The sequence below is a fragment of the Natator depressus genome, chromosome 6, assembly GCF_965152275.1.
Source record: "Natator depressus isolate rNatDep1 chromosome 6, rNatDep2.hap1, whole genome shotgun sequence".
NCBI classification, from domain to species: Eukaryota; Metazoa; Chordata; order Testudines; family Cheloniidae; genus Natator; species Natator depressus.
In genome coordinates, this window is record NC_134239.1 from 53001831 (window position 1) to 53017392 (window position 15562).

Genomic DNA, 15562 nt, shown 5'->3' on the forward strand with positions numbered 1-15562 from the left:
CTCATGGGGGTTGGGCTTAAGGGGCTGTTTAATTGCTATGTAGACATTTGAGCTAGGGCTGCAGCCAAAGCTCTGGGACCCTGCCACCCCACAGGGTCCTAGAGCCCAGGCTCCAGCTGAAGCCCAAATGTCTACACTGCAATAAACAGCCTCTTAGCCTGAGCCCCATGAGCCTAACACAGACCAGCCATGTATTTTTAATCTCAGTATAAACATATTCTTAGATGCTTAAGTGGAAGGTGGATGTGTATAAGTGACTTTCCAATGAGTGACCTCTCTAGGCTCAAAGAAAGATCTCTGAGCACTGGGGATATGACTGAGTATAGGCAGGCAAGTGGAATTTTCTAACTGGACAAAGTGGTGGCTAGCAAGACTTAGGCATGTTAAAGTTAGGTCTGTTCATACCGCATCTAAACTGATAGGCACTGATCCAGGTTATCCACTTCAGAGCCACGTGTGTGCTGTGGAGAACATCTGAGGTTTTCTGCTAATAGAAAAAGTGGTTAGTGAAAGAAACAACACACACATCAATGTGATGCAAATGTAATTTTTTTTAAGGATATTGGGTACAGGATAAAAGGCACATTTAAGGAAAAAAGAACACCTTGGCAAGAAGGGTAGAAGAAACACTTAGCATTTTCTCTTAGTCTTTTGGAGGGTGACTCTGGGGTCAGTTGAAAGTGTACCCTAGCCAGTCAAGTGTTTCAAATGGAAGACACATAATTAGAAATCCTTATAACTTATCAGAACAGCGGTCCTTCTCATCCAGTGTCTTTTCACTATCAGTGAGCAGCTCCTGATGCTCAGAGAAAGGTCAAGGCTCATTTACTGTACAAGGGAAGTTTCTTTCTATACTCCTTCAGTTATAAGATGGCTTGTGCCCTGAAGCATGTGGTTTCAAATATTCATATTTTTATCCTATCTAATATAACTGTTGATGTTTCAATTATCTATATATATCAAATCCTTTTTTAAACCCTGCTAAACTGTTGGCCTCAATGGTACCTTGTGGCAAGGAGTTCCACAGGTTAATAGGTTGTTGTGTAAAAAAGGGACACGTTAATGAGATTTTAATTTGTTGCCTTTCAACATCCTCAAATGTTCCCTTAGTTTTGTACAATGAAAAAAGAGTAAATAGCAGAGCCAGACTTACTTTCTTTCTACCATTCATTATTATTTGAGTAACTATCATGACACCTTTTATTTGTTTCCTCTCTAAAGTAAACTACCCCAGTCTTTTCAATCCCATTTGGAAGTCTTTTCATGCCTCTAGTCATTTTTGTTGCCTATGTCTGTCTGAATTACTTCTATTTCTGCTGTACCTTCTTTGAGATGGGGTGACCAGTGCTGAATGCTAAATGCCAGGTGAGCGCATACCATTTATCCATATAGTAATGTTAGAATGTTTTCAGTTTTATTCTCCAACCTATTCTTTAATGCATCCTAACATTGTTTGCTTTTATTACATCAGAGTTTTTCATTGAGTTGTCCACAATGGTGCCCAGATTGTAATTTGGAGACATTTCAGAGGAAATAGCCTGGTGGTCCATGTCCAGTAAAGGCAGGGGTGAAAAGGGTTGAAGGACGGAAGGTTGTGAGGATTGATCTGTGGAGATGATTCTAGGGGTAATGGCCTAAAATAAGCAGAGCAAGAGACAAACTCATGGAGTCAGCTATTCCAGTTAGGCTCTGTGCTGAAGTGCTGAGGGAGTTAGAACCCCACTTTCAGTTTCTACAGTCATGCAGGTTCAGCTTACTGATCACTGATAGGTGAGTACCATCTATTCTTTGATCTATGCCGTGTGCAGAATGACCCAGTAGGAGAACATTAACACCTCCTCCTCCTTGGTTAAGCCCTCTGGGCCCTGCCCTCCACAGGTACTTTTGCAGGACAAGGTACTCTGATATGATCCCTGTAGTGGCACTGAGAAAACCATATTCTTCCTCTGCATAGGCGTGGTGCCAGTCCAGAACTCTGTGTGTCTTGTGCTGACAGGACAAGTGGAAAGGATTATTCACTGCCCTTTTGGCTCAGGTCCATAAGAAACTGGAGCTGGCTTTCCAGTGAAGGGTTGTCAGGGAAGAGTCAGGACATAGATGTTTTATGCCTAACACAATATTATCTCCCTCATTTGCCATTTAAGGTGTATCCCCTCTAGGACTGGACAGAACTTTCCATTCAAAGTCCTGGCTTGCTGGGGTTGACTCCTCTCTTGGGCTGGGGCATCGGGGGAAAGGGGATGCATGGGGAGGAGGCTCTGGTTGTCTTGATAGTTCTGTGGGCAAAGAACCTGTTACAAGGTTTCTGTGTTTTTTGTTTGTTTGTTTTTTTCATAGATTCCAAGGCCAGAAGGAAGCACTGTGATTATGTAGTCTGACTTCTGTATAACACAGGCCAGAGAATTTCCCCAAAACAATTCCTAGAGTATATCTTTTAGAAAAACATCCAGTCTTGATTTTAAAAAGGTCATTGATGGAGAATTCACCATGATCCTTGGAAAATTGTTCCAATGGTTAATTACTCTAAGTGTAGTTTTTAAAAAAAGAGTCTTGTTTATAGTCTGAATTTGTCTCATTTCAACTTCCACCCATTATCGTGTTATACCATTCTCTGCTAGACTGAAGATCCCATTATTAAATATTGATTTCCCATGTAGGCACTTATAGATTGTATTCAAGTCATCCTTTAACCTTCTCTTTGTTAAGCGAAACAGATTGTGCTCCTTCAGTCTATCACTATAAGACATATTTTCCTATCCCTTATTCATTCTCATGTCTCTTCTCTGAACCCTCTCAAATTTTATTAATATCCTTTTTGAACTGTGTGCAGAGCTGGACACAGTATTCTAGCAGCAGTTGCACCAGTGCCAAATACAGAAGCAAAACAACCTCTCTACTCCTACTTGAGATTCCCCTGTTTAGCCATCCCAGGATCACATTAGCTTTTTTTGGCTACAGAATCCCACTGGGAGCTCATGTTCAGCTAATTATCCATCATGAGCCCCATATCCTTTTACAGAGTCACTGCTTCCCAGGATAGAATCCCCCATCCTGTAAGTATGGCCTATATTCTTTGTTCCTAAATATATACATTTAACAATATTAAAATGCATATTGTTTGCTCACCCCCAGATTACGAAGCAATCCAGATCACTCTGTATCTGTGACCTATCTTTTTCAATATTTACCACTGTTCCATTTTTTGTGTCACCTGCAAATTTCATCAGTGACGATTTTGTTTTTTTCTAGGTCTTTAATAAAAATGTTAAGTAGCATAGGGCAAGAACTGATCCCTGCACAACTCCAATGACAACACACCATCTCAATGATGATTCCCTATTTACATTTACATTTTGAGACCTATTTCTTAGCCAATTTTTCATCTATTTTATGTGGCATATAATTTTATATCATTCTAGGTGGGCTGTCAATTAATCACAGTTAACACAAGGGACTAACGCAAAACAAATTAACACTTTTTTTTTAATGAGTGTTAATTGCACACATCTGTTTTGACCCTCTTCACTTACTGTATTTCATCACTTGGTGGACAATGGCACAGCTCTACTGTGTTCTCATGATTTGGAGTGCTTAAATATCAGAAAAAGTTAATGGAGCAAAGCAACAAAAGTTCAGGTCTTTTGAATGGGAAGTTTATTTTAAAAAAAACTTCTGGATGGTTCTCTGGATATAAAGATGGTTATCTATAGCTATTGCAAAGTTGAGTTCCAATACCAAGTCTGCACGCCAGCTATGCGCTAAACATGCTTTCACTTCCCGTTCTTGTGCTACAGATAACCCACCAACAGCAAATGAATCCCACCAGCCATGACAGAGTAACCTTACAGAGTTTCAGGATCACTACAAGCCCATGGATCAAATAAAGTACAACAGCTTAACCAAAGCTATTGCAAAGCAGATAGCTATGGACTGCAGACCACTCAACACTATAAACAACAGAGGGCTAAGAGATGTTATTCAAATTGCATCTTCCAATCAGTCATATACCTTGCCATTCTGAGGAACCGTTGCATCGCGAATACATGACCTATATCACAACTAGAAGACTACAAGTTGCAGCTTCTGAAAAATGCACTAGCTCTTGCTTTGACTAGTGATCACTGGACATCCTTGAGTAATCACATCTATCTTTGACTTGTGGCACACCTGACTGATGCTGCATGGACATTGCAGTCATTTGTTTTAACAGTAACTCCTATTGAAGAGAGACATTTATGCTGAAATGTGCAGTGAGTTTCTTGGATGTTGCAAAATAATGGAATATTCAAGAAAAGGTAACAACAATTAGTACTGACAGTGTACCTAATATGATAGCAGTAGCCAATCGTTTGTCTTTTGAACACATGACATGCATTGCTCACAGTCTGCTGCGATCCATTACAGTAGTGCTCAGGGATGACGGCGTTGGAAACGTGCTGGCAAAATGTAGAAAACTTGTGGGCCATTTCAAACACAGTCCAGCTAACAGTACAGAGCTAGAAATACAAGCTGCAAATGTATAGAAACAAGAACCTCTTGTACAAGATATTTCAACCAGATGGAACTTCACATTGGGTATGGTTCAGTGCCTCCTTAGAAATAAAGCTGCTATCACAGCCCCATTAGCTCTTCAAAACCACAATCTATCAGTGCCGACAAGTAGAGATTTTGAAAAACTGCAAAAGCTAGAAACATTACTTGAACCCTGCAGGTTTGTGACTGAACTCCTTGGGGGAGAATTGTATGTCTCCTGCTCCATGGTTTTACCCGTATTCTGCCATATATTTTGTGTTAAGGCAGTCTTGGATGACAACCCAGCATATGCTGTTTGATTTAAGAACACTTTCACTGAAGATTTGACAAAACGCAAAGAGTACCAATGTGAGATTTCTAAATACAGCTACAGCACTCGACCCAAGGTTTAAGAATCTGAAGTGTCTTCCAAAATCTGAGAGGGATGAGGTGTGGAGCATGCTGGCAAAATTATTAAAAGAGCAACATTCAGATGCGGAAACTACAGAATCCAAACCACCAAAAAGGAAAATTAACCTTCTATTGGTGACATCTGACTCAGATGATGAAAATGAAGGTGTGTTTCTCCTCACTGTTTTAGACTACTATCAAGCAGAGGCTGTTATCAGCATGGAAGCATGTCCTCTGCAATGTGTTTGAAGCATGAAGGGGCATACGAGTGTTTAGCATATCTGTCACATAAATACCTTGCAAGTTGGCTACAACAGTGCCATGTGAATGCCTGATCTCACTTTCAGGTAACACTGTAAATAAGAAGCAGGAAACATTATCTCCCGTAAATGTAAACAAACTTGTTTGTCTTAATGATTGGCTGAACAAAGGGAACATCTACATGCCCAAAGGCCCAACAAGGCTTCAAATCCTAATACTCTGTCATGACGCCCCTTTTGCAGGGCACTTCAGCCTCTTCAAAACTCAAGACCTGGTACCTAGGAGCTTCTGGTGGCTGTCCCTATGCACTTCTGTAGCAACTTGCATAAAGTCCTGTGATCAGCATCATGGTAGGGAAAAAGGTCTAGTTATCTGCCTGAAACCTTAAATCCACTCATACACCTGCAAAGCTGGGCCATCAGTTCTTAGGGCCCTTCCATACCACAGAACAGAATGCAGACTGGATGCTACAAAATTAATTACCAGCATCTTTTAAGGTCTTCCCCATGTTTCATGTCTCCCTTTTTAAAACTGTATGCTCAGAATACCTTCCCACAACACACCACTCCTCTCTCCTGATAATAGCAGTTTGGGGCCAAGAGGAATACATGATCAGGCAAATTCTAGACTCCCGATGAGTCCAAGGAAAACTCCAGTATTTAACAGATTAGGCAGGATATGGCCCAGACAATTGACCATGGGAACTTTTGCAGAACATGTCCACTCCCCAGAATGCCTGCTCACCTTTCACCAAATACCCAGAGAAACCCAGCCCTATGGCTCTTGGAAGGCCCCCTCAAAGGGGGGAATACCGTCAGGGATCAGGCTAGCTAAAATGAGCTGCTGACCTACTTCCCTGCTAACTTTGATACTAGGCACCCAATAGACCAAAATGTACTGCTTTGGAATGAACTGACTGGCTGCAGGGCCAGCCGCCTGGTTTATAAGCTCAGCAACAACAGCAGAGCACTGGCTGCTAAACATGCCTTGGCCCCTGGCCCCAGCCCCCAGTTCTCTCCTGGTTTTGAATTCTCAGCTCTGACCCTCACCTATGCCTCATGGCAGTGAGTCCGGTTAACCTTTGACTTCAGCTTTGGTTTCTGACTCCTGGCTCTGACTCTTGGCTACGCCTTTGACTGGGACTCTTTGGCTTACCCTGGGGCTTAGGTTTCGGCTTCTGACTCCCAGTTCTGACCCTTGGCTCCGCTTCAAATAGGCCAGACTTTTGCTCCAACCATGAGGTCCGACCACACAGAACTTGATCACTGACACAGGTATGGCTCAGTAACTCCAACTGGGTTATAAAGGAGAAGAGAGTGGCTCTTGAAGGAGAGAGAAGTAGGGAACTAAGATAGAGGAAGGAAATTCTAGTTACAGTCCAATTCAGAGAGGAAACTTAGGACTTAAATTTATGTTTTGACTTACCAGCAAAGCCAAGTCCTAGATACTGAGTGAGTTTTGACCCTGCCTCAGAATCTCTGCTCTCAGCATGTGGTAGGAATTCATGCTTTAAAAGCCATGACCTTGGCTTCAGCATTATCTTTTTCTGTTTCAGCTATTCAGCCTTTATTTTATCCTCAGATTGCTCTATTCTTTGTGGCATATTATTTTACCCTTTGAGTCTGCTCTGCATCCAGCCTAGGTTCATTTCAGCCAAAACAAACAGCTGTAACCTGGAGCTGGGGGTGAATAGATTGCTAGGAGTGACAGGATTATTGGAATTAACAACTGGCTTCCCAGTGAATTTTCACCCATACCTTGTTCTCTCAACTGTTTTGAAGTGAGAATTGAGACCACGCACAGCAAGTGCCAGGTTCAGTAGAGAACATATTTCAAAATAAAGCTCTTATGGTATTGAAAGATGGGCGGTGGTGCGAGGGAGGGAAGTGAAATTTTGTGAATAGTGGCTGTTTCAATTAGAGCAGGCAAAACAATGAGACTCATGGCAAAAAACATTGCTGAACTGCTGTGACTCTGTGTATATGGGTTCAGAATCAGTTCAGAAGGAATTTTTTTTCTGAAGCAGCTCCAGGGAGGTCACCCAGCCTAATATCTTCATAATAAAATATTTTCTATCATTACCAACAAGACAAGGACATTTAGAGTTATTGCTGCCTTCTGCATTCTTATCTCACCCCATTGAATAGAAGGATAGTCAAGCTTCATAATGTTATCTATGTATAGTGTGCCACATACCTCATAACAGCTGAGTTAAAGATGGAATGGAAACCTTCATCACTCTACCCCTCTTCGCATTGGGTAGGCTGAACTCCTTAAGAGTTATTTTAATAAAGTTTTAAATGTTAAATACTTTCTAAAGCTTATTTTAAAAATAATAAAGGAGACTGATGAGATAAGCCTCAACTCTAGCCATTTAGACTAATCATTGGTTTAGGATATAATTTAGCAAAAATATAACCCAATTGGCAACGTGATGCAAAACCATATAATCTGCCAGTAAGTCCATCTCTAGCTATCAGGTAGCCGAAAAATCAGAGAACAGAAACATTCCTAATAATGCTGAGATCATACCCTCCGCTTCTGCTAGTGGGGATGTTGGAAATCGAGCTGATCTTTCCTTGAGACAGGGAATGGGAACTGCCGTCCCATGGCATCATATGCTCTTTCTCTCGCTCCACCCACCCTCCCTCCCTCCCCCCCCCCAGTCTCCAGTAGAAATGCTCCCTTGTTTACCAGGAAAAATTAGTTCCATGGAGCATTGATATGGGGGCAGATGGAGCAAGAAATCATTTTATACTCCACATTATCATACCCTGTTAACCACATTGTGCTCCATTTAGAAAGCCCCATGGGACTTAATCTGTGGGAAATAAAAAGAAACACGCTCAAACTTCTATTCAGATACCCTGCTGAAATTAACAAAATATCAGCAAATGCAGGGACAGCTACAATTGCCATGGGCAGCCATTCTATGGTCTCCAAAAGAAATAAGACTATGAAATTTTACCTCCATAAACCAAGTATGCATGATCAAACAGCCATATATTTTAAGGACAGGGATGACAGATAAAACATATTTGATCATTAAGGGTATGTCTACACTGCAGCTGGGAAGGAGTGTCATGCTAGCCCGGGTAGAGCTAGCATGCTAAAACTAATGGTGTGAATGCTGCTGCCTGAGGCTGGAGCTCGGCCACTCAAGCCCAGCTGACCCCTTCTGCTTGAGACCCTGAGCAATGTTTAGCATGCTAGCTCGAGCTCTACTAGAATAAGTCTGGGAGGCTCACTCCCAGCTTCAGTATAGACATGCCATAAGGGAGGTTCAACGTGAATAACAATCCAGAGAGTTACTAACCTACTGTATGTAACTGCCGTGACATCAGCGGAATTTGCCTGATTGAACATGGTGTGCCATTTACATGATTAACTGAAGCTGGTTTTGACTGAAGTATTTAATTTGTGGTGCAGTGTTGTATATTGTCCATATTCAGAACAGTTTGTTTAGATCTAGGGTTTTGCTTCAACCTATTCTGTAGTTTGGGATCACTTGTGAAATTCCAGTCTAGAACTAATTGCTTATTTCCAACACCCTCAAAGTTCAGGGGAGTTTAAGTGAGGCCTATCTGTAATAGGGATATCCCTCTCATTCTCTTTTCAGAATGTACATATGTAAGAAACAACTATGAACATGAACATATTAAGCATAGATACCAGGGCATTTTAAGATTGTGTGTGTGTGTGTATAATATATATAAAATTCTCCCAGGATATATAGTATTAATTAGAGCTAGTTCAAAAAATGCAGAAGATTTTTCATGACATTTAAAAAAATATTTCACAAAAACCTTGTTGATATTTCAACAATTTTCAGCCACTCTAGTTTTTGCATCCCCAGTCTTCTTGTTTTCAGAATTTTGTCAGCCAGATTTCTAATATATCTTTGTATATTTCATACACTTTACTCCACCCATATTATTTTCCGAAACCCCATTTTCTTTTGATTATTTTCCAACCTGAAAGTGGTGCATATTGATTTGACTATCTGACTGCAAACTGAGGGGCAAGGGCAATGTCTGCTTCACAGTACAAATGAATAATGAATGTTTTGCATTTTTGGAGTGGGAAGTAGCTCCATTTGTTTTCCAGCTGTGAAAATAATGCTTTTGTAGTATTGTAAATATAGGGAGCACAGTTTAGTGGTTACACCAAAAGAAATAAGAGTCAGAACTTCTGGATTCTATGTCCAAATTCTTTCTCTGACCCACTGTAAGAGCCTAGTCAAACCACAGCCTCATATTAATCATCTATAAAATGTATGTTATAATATTTAGCTAACTCAAAGGAATATTGTTAAGCTGAATTAATGTGCTGTGAGTCTTAGATAAAAGGTGCCATACACAAGTGCAAAACTGTTTACTGCAGACACACAGCAGGAAGGCTGGTGTTTAATGCTTTTCTGAAATTGGAAACTGAAGAATTTTATATAAACTGTGATAAGCTGTAACTTTTCAAACTGCTTTTTCTTTAACCTTTTTTTATATGCAATATATAGGTACAGTATTTTAAAATATAGTAGAGCTAGCCTTAGAGATTTTAAGAACTAATCAGGAAGAGAGTTAAGGATCAGAAAGTCTAACAGTTCTAATTTATAAGTATCAAAAAATCATTAACCTTTTGCCACTAGGTTTAGGGACAGAGATGTAAAATACATACAGTAACCATAATGAACAACCTGGTACAATTGCAGTGGAAATGTGTATGAGTAGCAGAGTGGAAAACTGACATGAGAGAGTATTCACCAAGCTATTTTATTCCTATGTTTTCTTCGAATGGTTTTCTGCTGTATTAATTTTTTCAACTACCAAATGTTGTTTTGACAGATCTTAAGGCTGGAGGTATTCTGTGCTGGCTGATGGGGCTGGCATTGTACTCATCATGTCATTTTGATGGGGGAAGTCTGGAGCATAGGTTCTGTCATCTTTAGTGACTGCCAACGTCCCTTATTCCAAATACTCTTTCCTTCCTTCTAGATTTGTGGAGGTCAGATGTGGCCCCTTATAAATCAAAGAGATGGGCATGAGCTATATTCAAACATTACCAAAGTTTAGATACAGGGTTTGGCGGGATACAGGGGAAGGTGGAAATTTTGGATCAAGAGTTTTAGTTTGTCCCAGTAGAGATACAGGGCTAACCACAAAGTTCAGAACTTTATAAGAATTTCTATAAAACATGGCAGTCTCCAGAACTGGGTTTTTGAGTCAGAACTATCTTACTAAAGAATAATTATTTCATAATGTTACACAGATTTTCAGTTTATATTGCACCCCCAATCTCTACCTCAGACAACAGGCAAGCAAGAATTTCAGCTCTGTGTTCTGAAAAGCACAAGGGTTCTTCCCTTTTCTAGAGTGGCTGAGGAAAGTTCCAGCCAGAAGTTCCACAGTGAGCAAACAGAGTGCTCTCATTTCTTCTTTCCTGTCAAAATGCAGCCTCAGTTGGTTTGGCCTGAGGAGGCTTTTTTCCTCCAATGAGTTTCTGTTTATTTTACAGAATTTTATCTGTTTATCTTCTACTACTCTATTATCATAAACACCATAGGAGACTCCAAACAAACACACAGTGGTACTATCATCTGGCTTCGTGATACTATAAGGCTTGGTCCTGTGGAGCCTGGGGGTTCTGACCCCAGGGAGAAGATACCTAGAGTAGTGAAACTGATCTGAGGTAGGGAAACTTTTGAGGTAAAGGGACAGGTAGCAGGAGTGAAAGTTGTCATAAAGAAAAAAACATTTATTTTAAGTCTCCCTGCTGGTCAGGAGGAGTTGCCAGAGGGTGCAGCTGGTATGGATGTGGGTTAAATAGGAACAGGTTTGTGGCCTCTGGGGAAAGATTTGCAGGGCATGTTCCTCATGGCAAATTCTGAGAGTGGTCTCTTAAAGGGGTAGGGATGCAGAAGGGTTTTGCCATGGTCAGGGAGAATCACAAGAATAAGAGGCTAACGATGACTTAGCAGCCACATCTATCTTTGACCTTTTCTCTGTAAATGGAAAGGTGGGGGAGGGAGTTAATACGAAGGCGTAGAGAACGTTGGAAATTTTTATGAAAATTATTTAACTCACTTTACCACACTTTTTAAAATTATTATTATTTCTTCCTATTTGGTCTTTAGGGGTTAACTTCTTTCTAGACAGGCTTGCTCCAGGGCATATGCATTGAATGGACTAATTGCTAGTCACAAGAACGTGTCTGGAGGTTGATATGAATAAACTAGCAAAAACTGTCAACAGGTGAACCTTGGAGATACACTGGAAACCAAGAACTGGGCCATTAATTTTTAACAACTGCTGTCCCAGGAGACTCTTTGGAATATTGATACATGTCTGACCATAACCTCTCCCCTGCTTGAGCCCATGGGAGAGCCCACATGAAAATAGCCTGACTAGGACACTCCCAGAAAGACTTAAAAAATATTGCAAAGATAGGATCCCCTGTAATATCATGGCAGAAGGGCTCTTCCTACATGGGTCAATCTACTTTAAAGGACTCTACTCAAGAAGTTTCTAAGCAGAGGGAAAAGTTGCCCAAAAGACTTTATTTTTCTTGAACCCGAGGTTCCTCGCAATACAAAGGAAAGCCTCAGTGAAGATGAGGGAGCCCAGACGTCTGAGAATGAGCATCTGAGAAATAGTGACAATAAGGAAGCATGTCGTAGTGTTTGTTTTCAGTCATGGGTCTCCCAAGGGGCCATTGAGGAAAAAATCCTATGTAGCAGTCACAGCTTGTCAGGCTTGGACCTTTGGGGAGGACTGTTCTCAATGGAAGCATTTTCCTAGGATGCCTCAACAAAGATGTATGATTTCACTGCCTTGCATGGGGGACATGGACAAGTGTCCCATTAAAGATTTTGTAGTTGAGCTCTCCTGTTAAAATCTTTTGGTTCTCTCCTGCACATTGAAAGCAATAATCCATCTGTCTGGCAGCAGAAAATTTTATGTCCGCTTTTATTCTTATAGTGATAGAGAATTTTGCGGGTAAACTGTTTGTAATTAAGAAGGGGATCAGGGACTCGAATGATGCAGTGATCATTTATTTATTTTGGCCTCCATCAAAACTCTTTTTACAATTTTTGCACTATGAAAATATACATAAAATAGTAATGGAATTTTTTACACAATTTAAGTATACATGAAATGGACATTCTATATGGGGTGTCTCATTATACTAAAATGTTGCAGACAAGACTATGATAGATGTTTGGAATGCAGAATTTAAAGGCACTATTGAATTTTCACAGGTAAATAACTTAGTACAATGTCTTCCCAATATATAGTATTTAGGTTCTGAGCAGGGTTATCGTATGTATTCCATGTAGCCATATACTTGTTTTACCTGTAGTTCTACTGAACATTTTAGTGCTGCTGTGGGGTCAGGAAATGCATATGCTGTGGATCTCATGCTCACGAGACTGAGGACTGCAAGGATTCATTAGATGCGGTATGCCTGGGAACTGTGGACATGTTTATAGACAGTGCCCAGCAGCATGGCACAATAGGGAAAGATCCCAGTTGCACAAGAATCCTTCCTCCTTCCCTGAGCCAGAGTGTCTGAAGATTCCATGTAGCCCTTCAAGGATTAATGAGGCCTCCAGGTTTAGTAGCAGGATCTCTCTACCTTTGGGAGAAGGACTCTGCCATTTACAAATAAAGGATTGGGTCATGGAAAAATACTAGGAAACACTGAGAGGAAGGATGTTACAGATTGGGGCATGAGCACTAATGATATAGGGAAGCCCGATTCAGAGATCAAGGGAAATGGGATAGGGAAAAGAGAAATTGGGTAAGAAAAATCCACAGGATCCACTGATTTCGAAGAAATCTCAAAAAATTAAGATTGTCCATCTTCCCTTTCCTATATTGAGAATCTCTCTCTCTCTCTGTTGGAAGTAAGAGATCCAATGAGAATGCTGGGATTATAGGAATTGAGAGTAGCCTGTTGCATCAGAATTACAAGGCATTTTCACAGTTCTAACAGATAACAGGTTTTCTATATTAGGCACTGATTCAGGAAATGGAGAGAATAGAGAGGAACCTGTGGATACATTACAAAAACATTTATTGGAGGATGGAGTTCAGGATGTTGCTCTGCTTGAGCAGATTACGGAAGAAATATTCAAGATGATACCAGGATCTAGGAACTCAGGAGACCATTTAGCTGAGAGTAAGGTGTCAGTAGACAAGAACAAAATGCTCAAAGAAAAGGAAAAGGTGAGACAACAAAAGAGGTCAGACATAGGGACTAGCAATGTCAACAAGGTCCTCAACTAGGCACAGATGCCTGTGGAGACTCCATCCTGAATGTTCACTGGAGGAAAATGCTCTTTCAGTTTTCGGAGGAGCAAGATTTGGATATAGTGCAGATCCAGAAAACAAGACTTTGTTCTTTTAAGTGTGAAATCCAGGGGGATTGGAGGTGGGGCCCATCTTTTTGGTTCACTGGTCCCCATACTTGCAATGGAGAAGGGATACTGGTTTTTTCACCTATGAAGTAATGGGCAGAGGGGAATAGAAGTTCACCCAGGGAGGGGTTATTGGTTGACTTTTGTTATTTGACTGTGAGGTATCGCTGTGTTACCAGCGATGGCCCACAACGTCAGAAGTTAAGGAAAGATATTTTTTACTAGAAATTGTTCCTTCCTTACTGATGACTTGACAGCTTTTTTGGGAGTGTGTGGGGGGCAATGTGGGAGGGTTTTTTTTAGTGTTTCAGCTATAGTGACAGAGAATGAAACAACCAAGTAAATGAAACTTACTTACAGGTGGTAGGTAATGCTGCAGTGTTATAGGGAGTTTTTGGTCATTCTTCTTTTAGAAGCTGTAGGACTTTTACATTTATAGAGATGACTTGGGTAGTTGGTTGAAGAGGGGGTATATGAAAGTTAATATGATGATTGGGCAATGGTAGTGTAGCCAGACCACTGTTTGGTTCCAGCTAAATTCAGTGAATATGGCACAGTGGTTTTCTGTTGGAGCTATTGGAAACTAAATATCTGTTTACTCAATACTGTGGTTTCTAGTAGAAAAGACTAAGGTGTCTTTATGGAACAAGCGTCAGTCTGGGGGTATTAGGCATCCCTGATGGAATGGTGGGAATTGACCGAGTAGAATCTGGTGGCTTCTTTACAGTTCTTTTCAATATATCTGTATACAATTCATTGAAAGTGTTATTTAGCATTTCAGGGTCATTTGAAAGATGTTCATAACTGACTGCGAGCTGGGGAACATGAGTATCGTACAGGAAGAAAAGAAGGCGATGATTCAATATTGAAGGAGGAAAAAGTTGGAAACAGATAAATTTGCCAAGGATCTTAGGATAAAAAATGGGTCAGCAGTCCCAGACATATTTGCAGGATGCCAGGAAGGAAAGTGCAGTGGGATATGGGGCAGCTATGGAATCCTGTTACTGGACAGATCCACAGGGACCCAGCTGGCATGTTGAGAATAGTTCAGAAATACGACAGAGCAGGGACAACCCAACTCCAGCTTGAAGTGTAGCCATATCCAGAGAAGATCAGTTGGAAGATGACCCAGGGGAGAGGAGGCTGAGACTTCCTGCTCTTTTGAGAATGGTCTGAGAGAAGAAAGGAGCAGAATATTGGGGATGAACTGAAGTTCAAAGCCAGAAAGGCTGAAAGTGATTTAAGTTTGTATTTTTGTTTTGGGGATTTGTTGCATAATGTCAGGGAAGAATCCTGGCTTTGAAGGAGGAGGGATGAAGTCTGAAACTTGGGGGAGCTTGAAAGAAACACAAGTACACAGAGGGCCCAGGAAGGGGCTGTAGGAAAGGACTATTGACAGACTACAGTAGAAAGAAGCCCAGAAAGGTAGCAGAAGTGGGGCTGAATATAGACAGCCCTTGCCTGATCCATTATAGGGTCCCTGGGCTAGAACTGCGAGGAGAGGGATGGCCTGGGTTTCCCTACCAACTACAGGGAAAGTGGTGGGAAACCTCCTTGGAGAGGAGTATAAGGATGACCGAACCCTGAGCGAAGAGTGTGAGGACCATGGGGCTCATAAGGGGGGCATGAAAACCTGACATAAGAACATTTGTGTTGTGTTGGATTTTGTTACCCCAGAAGGGGAAGGAACAAAAGATGACCTAGCTGAAAGGCCAAGTCATGAGAAGAGAAATCACCACAAGACCACAATGACAGTTGGCAGAGGGCAGTAGAAGATGAGAGCTAGCTATGCCATGCCCAACCATGAGGGCATGCACCACAAGTGACTCAACTCTTCCACTACAGGGACATATTTGACCTCAAACAATTACTCAGCTGCAGCCAGAGCAGTGATCAAGATGAATACAAGCAAAGCTGTGTGGGTGAGGACTTTGGGGCAGGGGGAGGGGTTCCTTGGCTCTG

General features: G+C 41.2%; 1 pseudogene; it reads left to right on the forward strand.

Moving 5' to 3' along the window:
- Positions 1–3611: 3611 nt before the first annotated feature.
- On the forward strand, positions 3612–5572 carry LOC141989747 (E3 SUMO-protein ligase ZBED1-like; annotated as a pseudogene).
- Positions 5573–15562: the final 9990 nt, after the last annotated feature.